This window comes from Leopardus geoffroyi, chromosome A2, assembly GCF_018350155.1.
Source record: "Leopardus geoffroyi isolate Oge1 chromosome A2, O.geoffroyi_Oge1_pat1.0, whole genome shotgun sequence".
Lineage (NCBI taxonomy): Eukaryota > Metazoa > Chordata > Mammalia > Carnivora > Felidae > Leopardus > Leopardus geoffroyi.
In genome coordinates this window covers 72,657,575-72,677,278 of record NC_059331.1, presented here as the reverse complement: position 1 = coordinate 72,677,278, position 19,704 = coordinate 72,657,575, and positions in this window count along the sequence as shown.

The following is a 19,704-nucleotide window of genomic DNA, read 5'->3' as shown; positions in this document are numbered from 1 at the left end:
CTGGTCTCCTAACGCTGATAAAACTGGATGTCTCTTCTCTAATTTGGTTTTCTTCTCTCATAACTTCTCGTGGTAGGACTCCCGCCACGTCCTCTCTGTAACATTGTTCTGGTGGAAGACACATGTTTCGTGTTAGAACTAATCAGAAGAGCCCTCTGCCTGTCAGTGCTCCGGAACCCCAATTTGTTTTTTATAAGCTTGTATGTAAGATGGGATTACGAAATTTAAATCAAAAGAGAAAGTTAAAAAATAATTAATGGCTGACACGGCATGGGTAACCCCCGTTCAGAATGGACAGCTGGTATGGGTACATACTGGCTGCGTATCAGACCCGTCGGGGCAGACGCAGGTAAGCCCCAGTTTCCACTCAGATCCTGCAAAGACACAGCATCAGGTGCTGGTTGTTTGGGACGCCATGGCTGAACACATCAGCCTGGGGAAGAACAAAATGCAGCCAAGTAAATTCGAAGATCTAATGGCTTTATTAAACGGTTCATGAATCGGGCAGCACCCCATCAAGCAAATAGAAAGGAGCTCCAAGGAGCTTCACAAAATGGCAGGTCTTTATAGGAAGAAGGGTGGGGCAAGAAGTATTAGAAAAAGAACAGATTGTTTCAGACAAGGTCACTTTCCCTTGGGGGTGGGGATGGGCAGGGGGGTCCTATTAGGTGAATTACCTCATCTTCCTTTGAGGGATAGAGAGGGCCCATGGGACAGATTACTTCACTGGTGCCGACCAGAAAATTCCTGACTGACTGGTTAAGACTACATTTTGTAGAGGCGAGTGTTGAAACTGCAATTAAGTTAGGTATTAAGTTTGGTGACATAGCCTAGCAGAAGTGACTCCATTTTGGGCCTGTGGTTTTCTTTTCGACAGCACCATTAGAAACAGGTTTCCCCGGAGCACTCAGAACATTTGCTACCCCAACCCTGGCTCCTGAACTTAATTGCTTGTCTGCACTTCTCCAGTTAGTCTAGACATCTCAACGCCCAGGTAACACTCCACCTCATGTCCAGTTTCCCGTCTTGAGCAGAGTGAGAGCTGTTAAAACTATTCTCTTCGCTTCTCGTACGATAGCCTGGGATGGAAAATCCAGCCCCCATTTCAATTGTCTACACATCATTTCCACTCTATCCTCAGAGACCTCCCTCTCTACACATTCCTCACTTTTGCCACCATCCAATTCTGTTGGCTATTTCACTGATGTGTATGTGTGTTTAAAAACTTCCCTGAGATCAGCCTTCTTATCTGGAATCGAAATGATCGGATCTGGGATTCTTCACATTCATGTTAAGGTTAATAATGTCCAGGGGTTACCATAACAAGTTGAAACTCTAAGGCCACCTCCTCCGGGTTTCCCTCCCCACCCCATTTCACCCCATCCTATAGATGCACGCACCCTGGGAAACGTTGTTTTCCAGGTACACCCAGTCCTAATTAAATTTCTTCCCGGGGTTATGCAATAACCAAGTCCACTCTGAACGGTCGCTTCATGGCGGTGAAAAAACACCTTTCATCTACTCCAGGCCTTGAACTGAAACCACACAACCTCATATTGAAGTTAGTTTATAGCTGGCCAAAGGCTACTTCCAGGTTTGAGGAAGAATGTTTTTAAAGCACCATGTAAAAGTTAATAAGACTTCTTGAACATCAAATAACTCTTACAACACAAGGTTCTGAGGAGTTACTGTAATTGCAAATGAACCAGAAACAGAGGAACTAAATCTCTTTTACGTTGCACAAGGGATTAAAAATTTAGAGAAAAAAGTGATTGGCCAAATGCAATTTGGGCCTTTGGCCAGCCATTTGGAAAAATCCTATGTCATATGCGCCCCAACCAAATTGTAGTCGTATCAGCTGCGGCATGCTCTTTGGAAATACAGTGTTGAGTGGCAGATGCAGGTGGGGCCTGGACCTATAGTGGGGGAATTCTGGAACACAGCTGGAAGCCAAGAAGGGGAGAGATAGAGAGGAAAGGGGTGGAGAGTGTGAGATAGAGCAGGGGATTGCTTTCGAAAAGGCCCCAGAGGAGAAAGTGGGACAGAGGCAGCTGACTTTGTAGAAGCGTTGGGAGACTAGAAGCCCCACCTCCCCAGCCACAGTGCCCTTCACCTATCAGGTGCGAGGACAATCTTGTTCTTTGAAAGGGGCCCCCAGCTTAGAACCTAGAGGTGGGCTGGGCCTGCAGATGTGTGTGCAAATGCAGTGAGTGATTATAAGATGTATGGTTGGAGAGGGACACGTGCTTGGCTCAGTCGGTTGAGCATCCAACTCTTGATTTCAGCTCAGGTCATGATCAAGCCCCGGGTACGGCTCTGTGCTAACAGCGTGGAGCATGCTTAGGATTCTCTCTCTCCCTTTCTCTCTGCTGCTCTCCTGCTCACATTCTGTCTCTCTCTCCCGAAAATAAATAAACATTAAAAAATTTAAAAAGATGGATGGTTAGGGGCGCCTGGGTGGCGCAGTCGGTTGGGCGTCCGACTTCAGCCAGGTCACGATCTCGCGGTCCGTGAGTTCGAGCCCCGCGTCAGGCTCTGGGCTGATGGCTCAGAGCCTGGAGCCTGTTTCCGATTCTGTGTCTCCCTCTCTCTCTGCCCCTCCCCCGTTCATGCTCTGTCTCTCTCTGTCCCAAAAATGAATAAAAACATTGAAAAAAAAATTTTAAAAGATGGATGGTTAGAGAGACTTGTCTTGAAAAATGGACAGAATAATTTTTATTTCTATTTATTTTATTCGTTTTTGAACAAAGATGAATTCAGATAAAATAAGTGTCAGGGGTAAAATATGAACAAATGTTTTATCTTGTTTCAAGCTTCTCTCCAAGTTAAAATACACACGCACACACATGCATGTTTTGGAAGCAAGATTTACAGGAAGAAAAAAATCACTGAATTTTATTGAAGACATTAGCACCAAGGGGAGTAGCCCAAGAGGAAGGGAGAAAGAGGAGGCTGTTCCACCTGTAGGAGGAAGTGGCTTAAAGTGCAAGTCAGGTTACCACAGAATTTGGAAGTCGGAAGAACAGTCCTTTGCCTTTGTTCAGGCCTTCCTTCCCCTCACAGGTGCAACAGCAAGAAATTCTCAGGTCAAGGCCAACCTGTCTTCTTCTCTTGGGTAATCTCTTCTCAGACTCTCAGCTCTTCAGCATCCAGGACAATGACTAGGTAACTAAAGCACGTTTATGGGGATCCATTCGAACCACATGCCCACAAGCACCTGTATGTGTTTGGCTTTTTCAAGTACCACAGGTCCCTTAGCCTCCCAAAATCCATGTCACGGGCATGTGCTCCCTTCCCTCGTCTCACAGAGAAAGAAGCACTCGATAGAAGTGGAAAGAGTGGACAAAGAGAAGCAAATAAAAGAGCAGCATCAACTCTATCCACAGGAATGGTGGATAAATAAGAAACAAATGAGATGGTCACTTGCTGAACATTTTGCAGTGACTCTGTCCTTCTGTGATTCATTTTGGCACAGATTTCAGAATCTTTGAGGCCACTGTATTTGGAATGCACTTTATAATGTCATAACCTTATAATTAGTGTATCGAACATGTTCTTGCTTTTCTTCTACTCTGCCTAGCAGCAGAGTTTGGACAAGGGAAATATAGATAAGAAACTATTAATTATCTGCCAGAAAGAAAAAAAAAGGCTACTTATCTTTTGGGGCAAAATAGATCTGCTGAGCACGTGTAAGAATTATAACTATTTTTTGCATAAAATAAATAGTCTCGTTTCTGTATTCTCTAGAAGGCGTGGTGGATTGTCATTTATCTTCAACTCCCGGCCTGTGTCCTTGATCCTCCTGTAACCCTTATTACTTACAAGAGATGACAGCAAGATCAGAATTCTGTGGAGCTGAAAATTGGACCGTGATTTGGCTGGAACAACAGTAAATGTCCTTGAAAGTGCCTCACTCCTGATGACCGTCTGGGTTATTATGATTCTCTGGTATTTGACATTTGGTATTAAGTCCAGCTGAGCAAAGCTGTATTTGAGAAATTGTCATCTATCTCATGTCAGTGCCCCAAGTGGCTCCAAAGCCCCAGTCATCTGGTCAGCCTGCGCGTTCCCGGGACTTCTCAGCCCTGACTCAGCACCAGTACACGTCAGGGGGTCCCACTTCCAGCCTGGTCCCATTTGTAAAGCTCCGAACCTGGAGAAAGAGAAGCAGAGAAATGGCGCTCCTACCTGATTCACTCACCGTGGTCGAGTTCACAGAGCAGCAGTGAACTTCGGCTTTCTTTGAAGACAGGTACAGACCAGGCTCCGTCCTCAGAGCTCCTCCCCCAGTTTATCCAAATGAAGTCACATTGGAGACAGCAAATTTGCAGAGCAGATTTATCTATGCAGATTCACAGTCCTTGGGATTTAGGAGAGGTTGTTGCAACATTATTTTCTCCTGTCCGGGCAGAGAGGCTTGAAAGGCTTCATACTGGCCACTTGGACATACGGAGGAAGATAAAATGCATATATTTGAGGATGCAAAGGAAACTGTTTTCAACCCCCCCACTCACAAGAAAAAAAAAAAAAAAGAGGCTAATCACAGGAGAGTTTTGCAAAATTGTCCAAGAGCATGCTTAAAGAATGATAGATTTAACATTTGCTTTCTTTGGCCTGGAAGTTTCTGAGAGTCTCCTTATATCCCTTCTTGATACATAGTATGTATTCTAAAAGGGGAGGGAGGGGTGGATTGTAACTTGGCATGATCTTCCTTTCACATAAATCCTTAAACTAAAGGGAAGGCTGGGCAATACACTCACATAGGCAATGGGAAAGGAAATAAAGAGGAGAAACCCTCTTTTACTGTTTTTAATGTATTTTAATGTTTTAATGTTTTTTAATGTTTTTAATGTATTTTAGTGTTTTAATGTTTTTTAATGTTTTTAATGTTTTAATGTTTTAACGTTTTTTAATGTTAATAAAACTCCGGCTTAATTTAGTATAACAACACTGTGACTAATTAAAAAAAATGTTTTTTTTTTTAATTTTTTTTTTTTTCAACGTTTATTTATTTTTGGGACAGAGAGAGACAGAGCATGAATGGGGGAGGGGCAGAGAGAGAGGGAGACACAGAATCGGAAACAGGCTCCAGGCTCTGAGCCATCAGCCCAGAGCCTGACGCGGGGCCCGAACTCCCGGACCGCGAGATCGTGACCTGGCTGAAGTCGGACGCTCAACCGACTGCGCCACCCAGGCGCCCCCAAAAAAATGTTTTTTAATGTTTATTTATTTTTCAAGAGAGAGATTGACAGAGTGTGAGCCCGGGAGGGGCAGAGAGAGAGGGGAAGACACAGAACTGGAAGCAGGCTCCAGGCTCTGAGGTGTCAGCACAGAGTCCGATGCGGGTTCAAACACAGGAACCGTGAGATCATGACCTGAGCCGAAGTCGGACGCTCACCCGACTGAGCCACCCAGGCGCCCCACGTTGTGACTAATTAAAGTACACACTAAATAATGAAGAAATGCCTGCTTAAAGAGATTTTCAGTAAATGTGGTAAACAATAACTGGCTTTGCTTTATTATCATCAATGTTGCTGCTAATAACAGCATTGCATGAAATCAAAAAACATCTATGACTGACTTCTTGCTCTGTTTTGCCACATGTGGTTGCATCATTTAGCCACAAATATAAGATGAAAGCTATTTATAGATAGCATTTTCTTAGCAGACGAATTAAGAATGGGTAGAGTAGTATGGGGTGCCTGGGTGGCTCAGTTGGTTGAGCATCCGACTTCGGCTCAGGTCATGATCTCGGGGTTTGTGAGTTCGAGCCAGGTTCGAGCCTGTTTCAGATTCTGTGTCTCCCTCTCTCGCTGACCCTCCCCCGTTCATGCTCTCTCTGTTTCAAAAATAAATAAATGTTAATTTTTTTTTTTTTTTTTTTTTTTTTTAAAGAATGGGTAGAGTAGTGAGGAATCACTCGATAGATGAAGAATAAAGGGGAAACAAGTGACTCTCTCCAGAGTATTTCCACAGCTCTGGCCTTGAAGGAAGGAGCACAGCCAGAGTGCCAGGAAGTGTGGGCAGAAGGGGAGGGTGGCAGGAGGGGGGCTGGACATGCCCCATATTCAGACCAGAGAGAATGCCGTGGGAATACCAGAAGACCAGGAACGGGAGGAAAGCCACCGTCCTTCCTGCTGAAGCCCTTTAGGTAGCAGGAGGCTGCGTGGGCTCCTTTAATGCCCCGGGGTCAGCACCAGCTCCGGGCCAGGCCAGGTGGGAGCCAGCCGCAGGGACATGTGGCTTACTTCTCGCTGGCCGCTGGGCCTTGGCCCCCAAGCTTCCCGAGGCCAGCTCACAAAGCCAGTGTGGACACTGAGAGAGCCCTTCAGGCCATCCTACCCGGGCTCTGGACCTGGCAGGTCTCCAACTCACCTTCATGATTTCCCACAGGGCTGCATTTTGAAGGACCGATAGAAGTTTATCCAAACTTAGAGGAAACTTAGATTAGAGGAAACCAGGTGGTCAAAGACACGGATGAGGCAACATGTTCCAGGCACCTGGGTGGCTCAGTCAGTTAAGCGTCCGACTCTTGATTTCAGCATGAATAAAGTTAAACCATTTTGAAAAAGAGAAGAATGCCACCTTGACTGCGGTCTGGAAGACAGCCACCGGCCCATCTAGATCTTGCAAGGCTAAAGATTACTCAATTTGGAGAGCTCTCATTAAACGAAAGAATTCAAATAATTGAGTATGAAAGCAAAAGCTTATTTTGAATGACAAAATAATCCAAAACAAAGTATAAATTTTATTTTTTTTATTTTAAAATTTGTTTATTTATTTTGAGAGAGAGAAAGAGAGTGGGAGGGGCAGGAAGAGAGGGAGAGAGAGAATCCCAAGTGGGGCTTGATCTCACGAACTGTGAGATCGTGACCTGAACCAAAATCAAGACTCAGAAGTTTAAGCAACTGAGCCACCCAGGCAAACCACAAAATATAAATTTTAGAATGATAATAAACACCACGAACACAAGTGGAAACATGGAAATTCCAATAAATCTCTTGCAGAACGTTTATAGAGAGAGAGAGAGAGAGGAAAAGTATGGTACTTACAATAAAATACACAGCATGACCTAGTATACTCCCCAAAGGAGAAAACTTTTGTTGTGATTAGTTGTTGTGGAAAACAAAGTCTTCTGTTTACAATTTTCTGTATCTGACGTTTAGAAGAATCCTTTACAGACCAGCTCCCGCTTTGTACAGTTTAAACTTTGCTTCTCCTTGACTCCTCAGAAATAGTTGGTTTCAGACACCACAGACACTCCTTTTTAAAGTTTCTTTTATTTTAAATTTATTTTGAGAGAGAGATTGAGAGTGAGCGGGGGAGGGTCAGAGAGAGAGGAAGACAGAATCCCAAGCAGACTCCTCATTGTTAGCGCGGAGCCCGATGTGGGGCTCCAACTCACGAACCATGAGATCATGACGTGAGCCCAAACCAAGGAATGCTTAACCGGCTGAGCCACCCAGCCGCTCCGCAAAAGACACTCCTATCACAACATGAGTGCTGGCCTGCTTTGTGTCACAGAGCTGGGTGCGTCAGTGCAGGGGGCCAAAGGAATATTCCTGAAAGTCATTCCTGCACCAGGATGCAATAACTTAGCTGCATTTGGAAACAAATGCCACCACCCACAGAAGAACCCTCTATGAAACCTGAACCAAAGGCATCTCCAACTCAACTTCCCCAGAGCCTCCAAATGCCCGTGACTAAGCTAACACGCCAACAGTAGAGGTTGGAGAAGTTGGAATGGAAAGAGAAAACAGTTTTTTTAAAGTTTATTTATTTTTGAGATAGCGCCAGTGGGGGAGGGGCGGAGAGAGAAGGGGACAGAGGATCTGAAGCGGGCACTGGTGCTGACAGCGAACCCCATGCGGGGCTTGGACTCATGAACCCTGAGATCATGACCTGAGCTGGATCAACCGACTGAGCCACCCAGGCGCCCCGAAAGAGAAAACAGTTTTAACCAATAAATAGATTATACGTTTCATACATTTTAATGCAGATGTAGATATAGACGACCACGTGAACACATTGTTCGGGTTCCTCCAGCTCTTGGCAAGGGAGAGGCACTGAAGCTGAAGCTTATCCGTGTTTTAGGAGCTACAAGGCAAAATCTTTCTCTGAGGATAGGGAATCTCTGGAGTAACAGTCAAGGAGCCAAGGCAGAGAGAGCGCGGTGGGAGTAAAAGAACAGATGTGAATGGCAACGCACAGGTAGAATCAGAGTCACTCGGTGATGACTCAGCACGGAAGATGCCCGAGAAAAGAGTGTGGCACCATGTGTTGTCATGCTTGCCCCTCTTGCCTTGTCCCCAAAATGCCTCAACCCCCAATCGTGATGTGCCAGGCAGAGTTCCCAGCCCAGCAGAGGGGGGTCTGTCACCAGCCACAATGTCTGTTTCCGAGGTTACTTAGCAAGGCTGGGATCTTTCTCTTTGTTCCTCTGAATGAGGCCACCCAGTGAGATGTGTCTAGATTCCCTGCCATCCGGACACACCCATCTATTGGCTCTTTTTGATTCAAGCTATACTTTGCCCCCCAACCTGGCCAAATCCAAGTCTCGCACCTAACTTCCGTTTGCAGGGGTAAACTGAGCGGGACACAGTTTTAAATGTTTGAAGTTGTATCTTTAGCCTGATTTTCCTCTCTGGATCTCCCCCCCCCCACACACACACACACACCAGATTAGTAAAAACACAAGCTGAATATAGACAGGAAGGAGAAAACCCATCCGCTAGCCCCTGGACACAATCTCGGCACGCTAGAGGGAAACGAGAAAACATTTTTCCATCATTATGGCTACGCTACCGAAGAATCCATACCCCTGAGAACACGGAAGCCAGCAATCGGGGAAACCCCACCGAGAAGTTTAGCTAGGCAATATGGGGATGACTCCCACAGGCACTCGATCTTTGCACAAAGTCTACAGCAAACATGCTCTTTTCACAAGAAGACTTTGCTGCTTCTCGAATAATCCCCAAAGGGGAATCCCTGGATGTCCCATAATGGATAAAACTGCTGATAGGAATGGAAAGAGTTTATGAAGGATTTTTAAACCCAAAATACCATATGTAGAGTTCAGAACATTTTATTTATACCTTTGCCTGATACTTCGCCCACGCACACAGGATTAAGGAAGAAATATATGACTGCCTGCTGGCCCAGAACTCTCTCCCCCGCTGGCCTGACGGGAGCATCGCTGACCTGGGGCCAAACGTTGATCTGGAGCACAAAACTCCTTTTCAAGTTGAAAGGAAAAGTAATAGAGAATAAAATTTTAAATAGTAAACAGGGTCCCATATATTTTGTTTTTCTTTTCAGTCTGCAAATAAAAATAAGCCTAAGTGGCCTCTTCTGGCATAAGATTACAGGTTAAAAAATAAATTCCCCAAGTATTATATAATAATAAGATAAGAATAATTAAGAATAATACAGTTCTTTTTACAAACCTTGATGGATAACCTTTAAGATGTTCTGAGGGTTGTGTTCAGGCCACACACATGATGGGCGATATTTTTTCTTTCTTTCTTATCAAAAGGACAAAAAGAAAGAAAGAAGGTTAATTTTGCTTAAAATAGAAGGAGGTCTATGGGTCTTGCATCTAAGCATTTTTTTATCACACAAAATTATCTCTATTTCAAGGACATAAAACAAAAGCCAAATGCACAACGGCTTGTGTGCACACACACTGGTGATGCGTGTGGAAAAGAGAAGCTGGTTGCTCAGGGGCCCTCAGTAGAACTAACATCTTGTGTTCTGGCCCTTCTGCAACCCCAGAGCCTGCGTGGAAGCACAGCTGTGACAGAGGTGACAAAATCTACTAGGTTCCAAGCTAAGTTCCGTTTGCCCTTTCTGCCTCTCGGGACTCCACAGGCAACTCTGAGCCCAGCAATTTTCAGCCCCTCAGGCCCCTTTTCCACAAGGTATGGAGATAAAAGGAAGGCTCCCCACTCAGTCTGCCTCTAGGAAACGAGGAAAAGACTGAAGGATTCCCCTTCACAGAGACTGGTGTGGAGGGAGCACAAAATGTCACATGTCAGCTTCCACGTGGCCCTGCCTGTGGAGCAAAGCATGGTTGGAAGGAGAGGGACGTGAAAAGGCGACGACACCTTGTCTACCATGAGCCCAGTAGTGTCACAGCTACTTATCACCCAGGATCCCTCCAATTCTCACCATAACCTTGCGAGGTGGGCGCTGCATGGGTCCCATCAGTGTGAAGTAGACAGAGGCGAGGACACTAGCCCATTCACCCAGATCAGCTCGGCTGGGCTCTGGTCTCCAGACGGTTCTAGATGTTGCTGGGCAGGTGTCTTACAGATGTGATTAGCACTGAAATCAACAGATTTTGAGGAAAGCAGATCATCTGCCATTATGTGAGTGGGCCTCACGTATCCAGGTGAAGGTCCTGAGACAAAAAAGACTGAAGTCCCCGAGGAAGAGGGAATTCCGCCCGCAGATTGCCTTCAGACTCGAGCTGCAACGTCTACTCGTCTACTCGTCCTTGGGTCTCCAGTCTGCCATCGGCCCTGCAGAAATCAGACGAGGCGGCCTCCACGATAATGTACGAGTACTTCCTTAAAATAAATCTCAGTCTCTCCTTCTCCCTTTCCCACTCTGTCCCCCTTTGCCTATATATCTCCTATTGGTTCTGTTTCTCTGGAGAAACATCCTGCCACTATCGGACCTACGATTCAAGCAGAGAGCTCTCACTCTTTTCGTGGCACCTGACTGTCAGAGGATTTACAGACACTGTGTTGAACCCACTTCCTCGTTCTTTCAGGACATACTTCTAAAGCATCTACTATCTGTTTAGTCCTGTATCAGATTCCAGAAATCCCGCAGAACTATATAAGCAGGGTCCCTGCCTTCCCAGAGCTTGGGAGTGACTGTCAAGTAAACATGCGATTACAAGGAACAGGAAAGAGAGTCAACAAATTGATAGTTGGGAGATCAGGAAGGGCTTCTTAGAATAAGTAGATATTTTTTTAAAAATTTTTTTAATGTTTATTTATTTTTGAGACAGAGAGAGACAGAGTATGAACGGGGGAGGGTCAGAGAGAGAGGGAGACACAGAATCCGAAACAGGCTCCAGGCTCTGAGCTGTCAGCACAGAGCCCGACGCGGGGCCCGAACTCACAGACCGCGAGATCATGACCTGAGCCGAAGTCGGACGCTTAACCGACTGAGCCACCCAGGTGCCCCTAGAATAAGTAGATATTTAAGTGGAGACCCGGAGAATGAATTTGAAACAGCCAAATAAGAAAGAGGATGTTTATTCAAGCAGAACCACTGTGTGTGCAGATTCAGAGGTGAGAAGAGTGGCCCAGAAGCCAGAGGTGTTGAGTGCCATAGGCTGAGAGGCAGAGATGCACCAGCTCTGTTTCTACAACCTGATAAGGCCTGTTAGAGCTTTGGACTTTACCCTGCTAGCAGATGGAAACATGGAAACCCTTTCTGTAGAGTCATAGTTAAAGATAACTTAAGTGTGGTTCGGCATAAGACCGGGGGAGGAGACATCAATCGGTTGGAGGTGAGAGTGGGCACAGGGGAGACTGAGAGCTGTAAACTTAACCAGACCTGGTCATTGGATTACCAGGTCTGGGGATAGGGACCAGGGGTCATAGGGAAAGAGGAGCCATTTGGGGAGTAAGGATACCAAATGAAATTTGGGTTTATCGTGTTTGCATTTTCTATGTGACACCAGGGGACAGATGTCCAGCTATCCCTCCATCCATTTACTGCTCTCTCCTCATCCTCTTACTTACCTCCTGCCCCAAGGTGCTGCTGGCAGCTGTAGAGTGCTTCCCCCCCACACACATGGCACTGGGGTAGGACTGAATCCCTGCTGGCCTGAGAATAAGCATGGCTGCTATGCATACCTGGGCCTAAGTCTCCCCCTGCTAAACGCAAATGAACTTTTCTCCCAAATCTTCAGCTTTTGTTTTTGCTGAAGGTTCATTCAGCTGGGGACCTATCTATTACCCAGAAATACACACGCAGGATCTCCCTGCCTCGACTTGACTCCCAAGTGGTCCTAGGCAGGCCCGAAGCAGCACGCATCTTCCCCTGCTGAAGGCCGGGACCAAGAAACCCACCACCTGCAGCGCTGATCTGTCACCGGAAGACAAGAGAACGAGAATGCCTGACCCAGCCACTTCTGGCTCTCTGCTCCCTGCCGGCCTCCGCCCACCACGGAGCACACAGGGCTTTCACCCCTGCAGTCCGCATCTTGCTCCCAGAATCTGCAGGCTCCCGCCGGACTCCCGACAGAGGCCCTTGGACGAGGACAGAACGTGGTCCTGAAGGATGACTGGGCTTGTTTGTGAAAGCCCCGGGCTGGGCGGTGTCTGAGTGCTTCTGGCTGCCGCCTAGGGAAGCTGAGAAGCTCCTTGGGAAACGCGCAGTCGGCTTGCCCCCGGGCCCGCAGACAGAGCCCTTGAACCTTCTCGGGGGCGCTGTCTGCGCATCTTCTGCCCGGGCTGCTGCTGAGGGGCGCTATTTCCGCCTAAGCCACCGGGAGCAGGGGGCTTTCTGTGTGCGTGCGCGCGTGCGCGCGCTTGGGGGCAGGAGGGTGTTGACACGCGAGGGGAGAGCGGCAGGGAAGCCTCTCCTCCTCCGTCCCCTCCGCCTTCCGTGGCATTCGGACAGCTCACAGGATGGAATGAAAGGCAGGGAGCAGGGGCATTTTTGTCTGATTGCGGGTGCGGAGCTCCCGGGTGGGCCCCGCTTCCGGGGCTCGGATCCCGGGTGAGCCCCCCGCCCCCCGCGGCGCGGCCGCGGGGACACGTGCCGTCCGGAATGAGGGGACTCCCCCCGCCCCCGAACCCGGGCGCTAACCCCTGCCCCGAGGACGCGCCGCCCGGAGCAGGGCCGGGAAAGCTCCCGCGGGGCCGCGAGCGGGGAGGCCCGGGCGGGCGCTGCCGGGAAGGCCCTCCCCCCGCCCCCGGGGGGCGCTGTTCTCCCCCCCATCCCCCACCCCCCGCCCCGCGGCTGGGCCCGCACACTCTGCCGCTTCCGGGGCCCCGCCGCGCCGTGGGCAGGGCAGCCGGCCACACGCCCGCAGGGCGGGAGCTCAGCCGGAGCCCCCTGTCCGCCTTCCCGGAAGCTGGGGCGCAGATAAGGAGTGGGTCCGGCACTCCCCGCTTCCAGAAGAAACAGCCTCCCTTGGCCAGCTCTAGCGTGGCCACTACTACCCTAACAGTGGAATCTTCCCCCTCTGATTTGTCACCCAGGGATGCCACGGGTCCTGGGACCGGTTTTGCTTCCCTGGGGCACAAAGCCAAATGCGTGGCCAATGTCCTGGAAATTACAGTGTGCGTTTTGTCCAAAAGCCCACTTCCGGATCCCTCTCTCCATATCTTCCCTTTGCCTTATTTCTTCACTTGTTTTCATTGTCTCTTGCTGCTTTGTGGCCTCCTACTTCTCGAAATCAGCCCCCCTGGGCCTTGGCCTATAGGCCCCAAGGCCTTGAGTAGATCACTAAGAATCATCTCCTCCAAGTTCTTTACACCCCTTCCGCCAGCGAGTTCCAGAAGGCAGATTTTAGGCCTGGGGCAGGCTGACCTTGGGCTCCGAGTGGGAGCTTGAAACCTCAGGATAGGTGCTCACAGGCCAAGGGGAAAGAGCTGTAGACCTGGCCTGCCACCAACCACGTCTTCTCACGAGCTGGTCACCTTTGGATCCCCAGTATCCTCATGGGTGGAAAATGGAGGTAGGATCCCAACTTCTCAAGTGGGATGTAAGAAGAGCCCCCCTTCCCCCCATCTCTCCTGACCATGCTCATTCCTGCCTCCCAGCAGCACCCATTCCCTCCTACCTGTGAGGCCCTTCCTCACCTGTCTGCCTGTGTTTCCGGTTCAGGCCTCCTTTGTGAGACCTTCTCCAGCCAAGGGTAAACTACAATACCCACATGGGACTCTACAGTTTATCAAGTGCTTTATATACACAATCCTATGGCATCTTCATTGGATTTTCTCGACCAGTCCAGACAGGTCGACAGATTTTAAGAAAACTGTCTCATGTGAGTCAAACACCCCACACTGGATTCCTCCCTTTCCTTCCTGCTCTAAGTGAATGTGTGCCAACAATATTCTAAACTTCTTTTAGGTAAAGATCACCTTAGTATCTTCTCCGTGCTAGGATATCCTCATCCAGAAACAGACACAAACATGGTTTGCCATACAGTTCCCACTCAAAATGCAATATATGTTCCTATTGAGTTATCCCCATTTTTAACATTGGGGATCTGGTGGCTGGTTCACCTCTTCCAGGCACTGAGGGCAGGACTGAAAGTCTGGAAGAGGCAAGAGGTTCCTCTGTTTTCCTGAGCTTGAGATCCTTGTCACAGACACGGGAATTAATACACAAGTGACGTGGGTCACCTGTAGATATAAGCAGTGAAACCACTAAAACCCAGAGTATTATTTTGTGAAAACAGCAAGTAATCCTCTCTCCCAAGGTTTCTCTACTGCTTTTCAGCCTTTTTCTCTGAAAAAAAAAAAGAAAGAGAGAAAGAAAGGAAAGAAGAAAGAAAGAAAGAAAAGAGAAGAAAGAAGATAAAAGAAAGAAACAAAGAAAGAGAGGAAAGCAAGAAAGAAAGAAAAGAGAGGAAAGCAAGAAAGAAAGAAAAGAAAGAGAGGAAAGAAAGAAAAAGAAAAGAAAAGAAAGAAAGAAAAAGAAGGAAAGAAAGAAAGAAATTAATTCAAGGCCAAGTGACAAAATATATCGTTACTCTCTTTTCACAGATGAAAAACTGAGCAAGCTGTGTTAAGCCACACTGAATGTCTCACGACCAGCCATGGGCTGAGCAACGTCTTAAACTGAAACTCTGGGCTCCGAAGGCAAGGGTCTCCTCAGGAAAAACTTTTCCTGATGTGTTCAGTTTACTGTTAGAGAAAGACAATGAGAACATCTTCCCAGGCAGGACCTATCCAGCCTACCCTGTGTTCTCTTGTCCACCTGCCACAGATGTGAGGGCTCCTCGTCATGGCCCGGACACCGCTGACCAGGACTAGTGTGGTGCTGTGGGCCAGAACTACACAGCTTGGCCCACTCTTGGCTCAAATTCGGCCTCTGCCTGTTTGGTGCACATCAGCCCACGCAGCTGGCCTTCAGGAGAGAAATCCCCGTGAACCAGCTAACCCACCATGCCACCTTCTTGCCCTAATTGTGATGTCCAGGGTTTGCCACAATCAAGAGACTGCGGCCAACAAAGAAAGCCTGGTACCCCCCCCCCATGTTTCAGTGTCCCCTCTTCTTGGAACCCCATGTGCTCCACACCCCACATCTCCACACCTGTCCCTCTCCTGTGCACTTAGTTGGCAAGCAGTTTGTGACTTAGGTATTGATCAGCTGGAAAAGTCGAGGTCCTTTAAGGGAGAAAGAGGAGGGGCCTTCTGGAAGTCATGTCCCATCATCATGGCACAAGTTATCAAAGTAACTCAGATGGAAGGACTTTAGGGCCGGTGAGGGGATCGTGACACCGGAAGCAAGCTGGGGAGAGCTAGTCTTGGGCCAATCTCACTTTCTTCTTTGAAATCGCAGATATTAGCAAAGGATGTGGTGCAGAATTGAGGAGGAGGTGGGGAATAATAATCGTTCCCTTGTACTAAGTGAGCACTCACTGTATGCCAGATGCTTTGCTTGATATTGAAGCACAGTTCACTGTGATAATCTGCTAAAGTAGGTAATAACACTGTAGCCACTTTACAGATAAGAAAACTGAGGCACAGAGAGGCTGGGTCACTTGTCCAAAGCTAGTAGCTGGTGAGGCTGGGATTTGAATCCATCAGGGCTGACTTCAAAACTTTTCTGTGCTGGGCACTGTGTGTAGCCCCCTTATTATCCGTTCTCTCCTTCTTCCTTAATAACAGAACACCCATTGCTTCTTAGACTGAAAGACATTTCTTGGCTTCCTTACAACTGGATGTCTTTACGTGAATGGATCTGCCCTCTGCAACATAAGTGGCAAAGAGTGAAGCAGGAACTCTGGGAAGTTTCCTTAACAAGGAGGGACTTATTTTTTCTTCTCCATATTCCTGCTTGGAACATGGCTGTGATTGCTGGAGCTCCAGAAGCCATTTTGGACCATGAGGTAACCTGGGGAAGGCCAGACCGGAGAGTCAGAAAGAGCCAAGGTCACTGATGACATCACAGATCTTCCTTCTGGCCCTAATTAGTTTACCTTCTGTGTATTGGGATGCATCTTATTTAAACCATTGCAATCTGGTTCTTCTCATAAGTGGATGAATCTTTCCTGACACACATTCCCTCCAGATATCACGCTTTCCTGGTTACCTGATTTAATCCTTACGTCCAGATTGTTAGGTGGGTGGCATCAGTTTTATGCTTGGGAAATGGAGGCAATAAGGAGGTTAAATACCCTCCACCCAAGTCACCCAGCTGGAGGGGGCAGAAGTAAGCACTCTGATGCCCAGGACAGTGGACGTCAGCTGAACATGCCCAGACTGGGCGGGGTCTAACTACATGAGAACCAACAGAGATGCTGATCCAGGAATTCTGGGTGGGGTCTGGGCACCCCTCCTGGAAACAGTGTCCCGCGGGATTTTTAACACACAACCATAATCGCTGCCCCTTTCCATGTTTAATGATCATAATTCAGGAAAATGGTGGATGGAAAAGTGAGATTAAAGCAAGAAGAAATTGAACAAGAAGGAGAATCCCTGTGGATCCGACATATTCCAATAATGAGGAGGGAGAGGTGATCTTGCAGGCCCGGGGCTCCCATCAGCTCCAGAGAATAGACTGTCTGCAGGGAGGTGGGTACCCTGGGCAGTTAAGGGGATCCAGGCTGGAAAGCAATGGCACTAACACATATATGAAGTGTGTTAATTAATACAAGGCCAAGGAGAAGTGTGAGATGTTGTTACAGTTACTCTCAGATCAAGGAGCCACAGCCTGCCTTCAGCTCCAGCTCATAACATCCATGTGGTTCTGTTCATGGCTAGTGTGTCTGTGGCCTTGGCCATTGGCTCCTTCCTCCTCTGCTTCTGTAGATCTGTTTTTATCACGGTGACCGAAGGGTGTTGACAGATGGAATAAGGAAGATAATATTTACTTTCCTGTTTTCTGTCTCTTACTAAGGCTTATCCCGGCAGCGATTAGCAGTTAAATGGCTGACAGTTGTCAGACTGAAAAATACAGATATGTCATGAATTAAGACTAGCTGCAAGAAAATCTAAAGTATAGAATTTTAAAATGATGTTTTATTACTCAACAGCACGTAAAATAATGTGCCGTCTGTTAGACCTTTCGAAATGGAGTGGTAATGGGATCCAGAACCTTCTGCACAGCTCGTTCTGCCCTAGTCACACCCTCCCTTTTGACTCTTCCCCTTTCCTTCCACAAGTCCCCAACAGAGATTTGCATACAGGTGACCGCCCTTCTCTTTCACTCCTGTGTTACTTGAGTTCCCACCATGAACCAAGCACTGTTCTAGGTGCTAAATACAGTGTTGATCATAAGCTTAAGGTGTTGTAAGGAAGATTCACGGTAAACAAAATCCAGAGGGTCCTCTGTGGGACTGTGCTCCATGGGGGTGGGAGGTTCTTTTTTGTCTCTTTTGTTCAGCCCTCTCACCAAGCTAGAACTGCCTCTGCACTATAGCTAAGCCAGTCCTCCAAGATGGAGGCTGTGTGTCCCATCCGACCCAGACTTTTCCACAGCAGAGCAGCCAGAGCCTCTTGCCACACCAGGCCAATGATAGAAAGAAATGAACATAGAGAGGCAGGTGGGAGGGGGGTAATTTATAACGAGAAATACATATGTAGTCTGCATCCCTTCCTAGGCACAGAGCTTTTAAAAACCCTTGGAATTTTCTAACTGAGGAGAACCCCAAAGATGTGCTTTGTTACGTTAATGAGGTGGCTTTGGGAAAGTCCCTAGATTACCTGAGGTTAGAACTGGTTACCTGGGGAACCAACCACATGATTAGGGGGTTGAAACTTTCGGTCCAGACCCCTGACCTCCAGGGAGGGGCTGGGGCAGGAGGTTGAGTTCAGTCACCGAAGGCCAATGATTTAATCAATTATGTCTATGTAACAAAACCTCTATAAAACCTTAAAAAGACAGGGTTTGGAGAGCTTCTGGGTTGGTGAACATGTGGAGATTGGGGAGAGTGGTGCATATGGAGAGGACACACACCTTGCTCTACAGATCTCTTCCATCTGGCTGTTCCTGAGTTCTATCCTTTTAAATTTTTTATGTTTATTCATTTTTGAAAGACAGAGACAGAGCACAAGCAGGGGTGGGGCGGAGAGAGAGGGGGACGCAGAATCAGAAGCAGGCTCCAGACTCCGAGCTGCCAGCACAGAGCCCGACGCGGGGCTCGAACTCACGAACCGCGAGATCATGACCTGAGCCAAAGTCGGCCGCTCAACCGAGTGAGCCACCCAGGCGCCCCAGAGTTATATCCTTTTATAATAAGTTGGTGACCTAGTTAGTAAAATGTTTCTCTGAGTTCTGGGGGCCGCACTAGCCAATTAATCAAACCCAAGGAGGGAGTTGTGGGAACCTCTGATCTGTGCAGTAAGCCGGTTGGAAGAACAGGTGACAGCCTGGACTTGTGGTTGGCCTCTGAAATGGGGGCGGAGGGTGTGTGCAGTCTGATGAAGGAGCGTGAAGAAGCTGAGGGCAAAATACAGGCTGCACATTCTGCCCCCCCCACCTCGGTGGAATATATGTGATATTTTTGGACACTCCTGGCTACCCAAGAACAAAGGAAAGGGGTTTAAGTGCTTGCCATGGCAATGTGGGAAACTAAGGTAAATGAAAACTTAAATTCCCTTACTGCCTACAGTTCATTGACAAGTCCTTGAAACCAGCCGAGTGACCTCCCTCTAGGAGCTCAGCTGCCTTGATGATGACACTTTGCTGGGGGCAAAAGAGAACCTTAGCTTAACATTATCCCAACTTTGAGGATCCCGTAAATCAACTTCCATTATCTCAACTGCCCCAGGATATGTGCTGGCAATCACACTCCAAGCTTATGGCTCCCCATATACATCTGTAGGGTCTCATGACGGATTATATTAAACAGTAATTAGTGGTGTTTCCCTAGCAACCGCTAGCCCCTCAAGGTCCTGGAAACCTTGCTTCCAGAATACTTTAGAGACTCACTCTATCCCTGACCCGCTCCCAGCCTGAGAGTATATAATGACTTACCCATCACAACCCCAGTGCAGCTCTTCCTGCCAATGAGTCCTGTCCTCATGCTTTAATAAAGTGACCATTTTGTACCAAAGATGTCTTCAAGAATTCTTTCTTGGCCATCAGCTCTGATGGGGGCCACGAACCCCCATCACCTGAAAACTTCATCACAGTCTTGTGGGACTGAACCCTTACCATGTGGGATCTGACACTATGTCCAGGTAGATAGTGTCAGAACTGAGTTGTATTGTAGAACACTCAACTGGTGTCAGAATTTGGCTTGATGTGGAAAAACAGTACACACTCTCCAGAATCGGTGTCACAATTTTTGGGAACGGGGGAGAGAAATAAGAAATCAAAGCCCAGGATCAAGACCACGTAATGTTCCCACCAGCCCCTTCCCACAAATTACCTTGCAAGGTTGATGTGGGGGAAAGGGACAAGATATGAAGAGAGAGAGAAATCTGGTACTCTTCCCTGGGGCCAATGGCACTAATCCTGGAACCTATGGAAATAGAAGTCCTCATTTGTGGACACAGT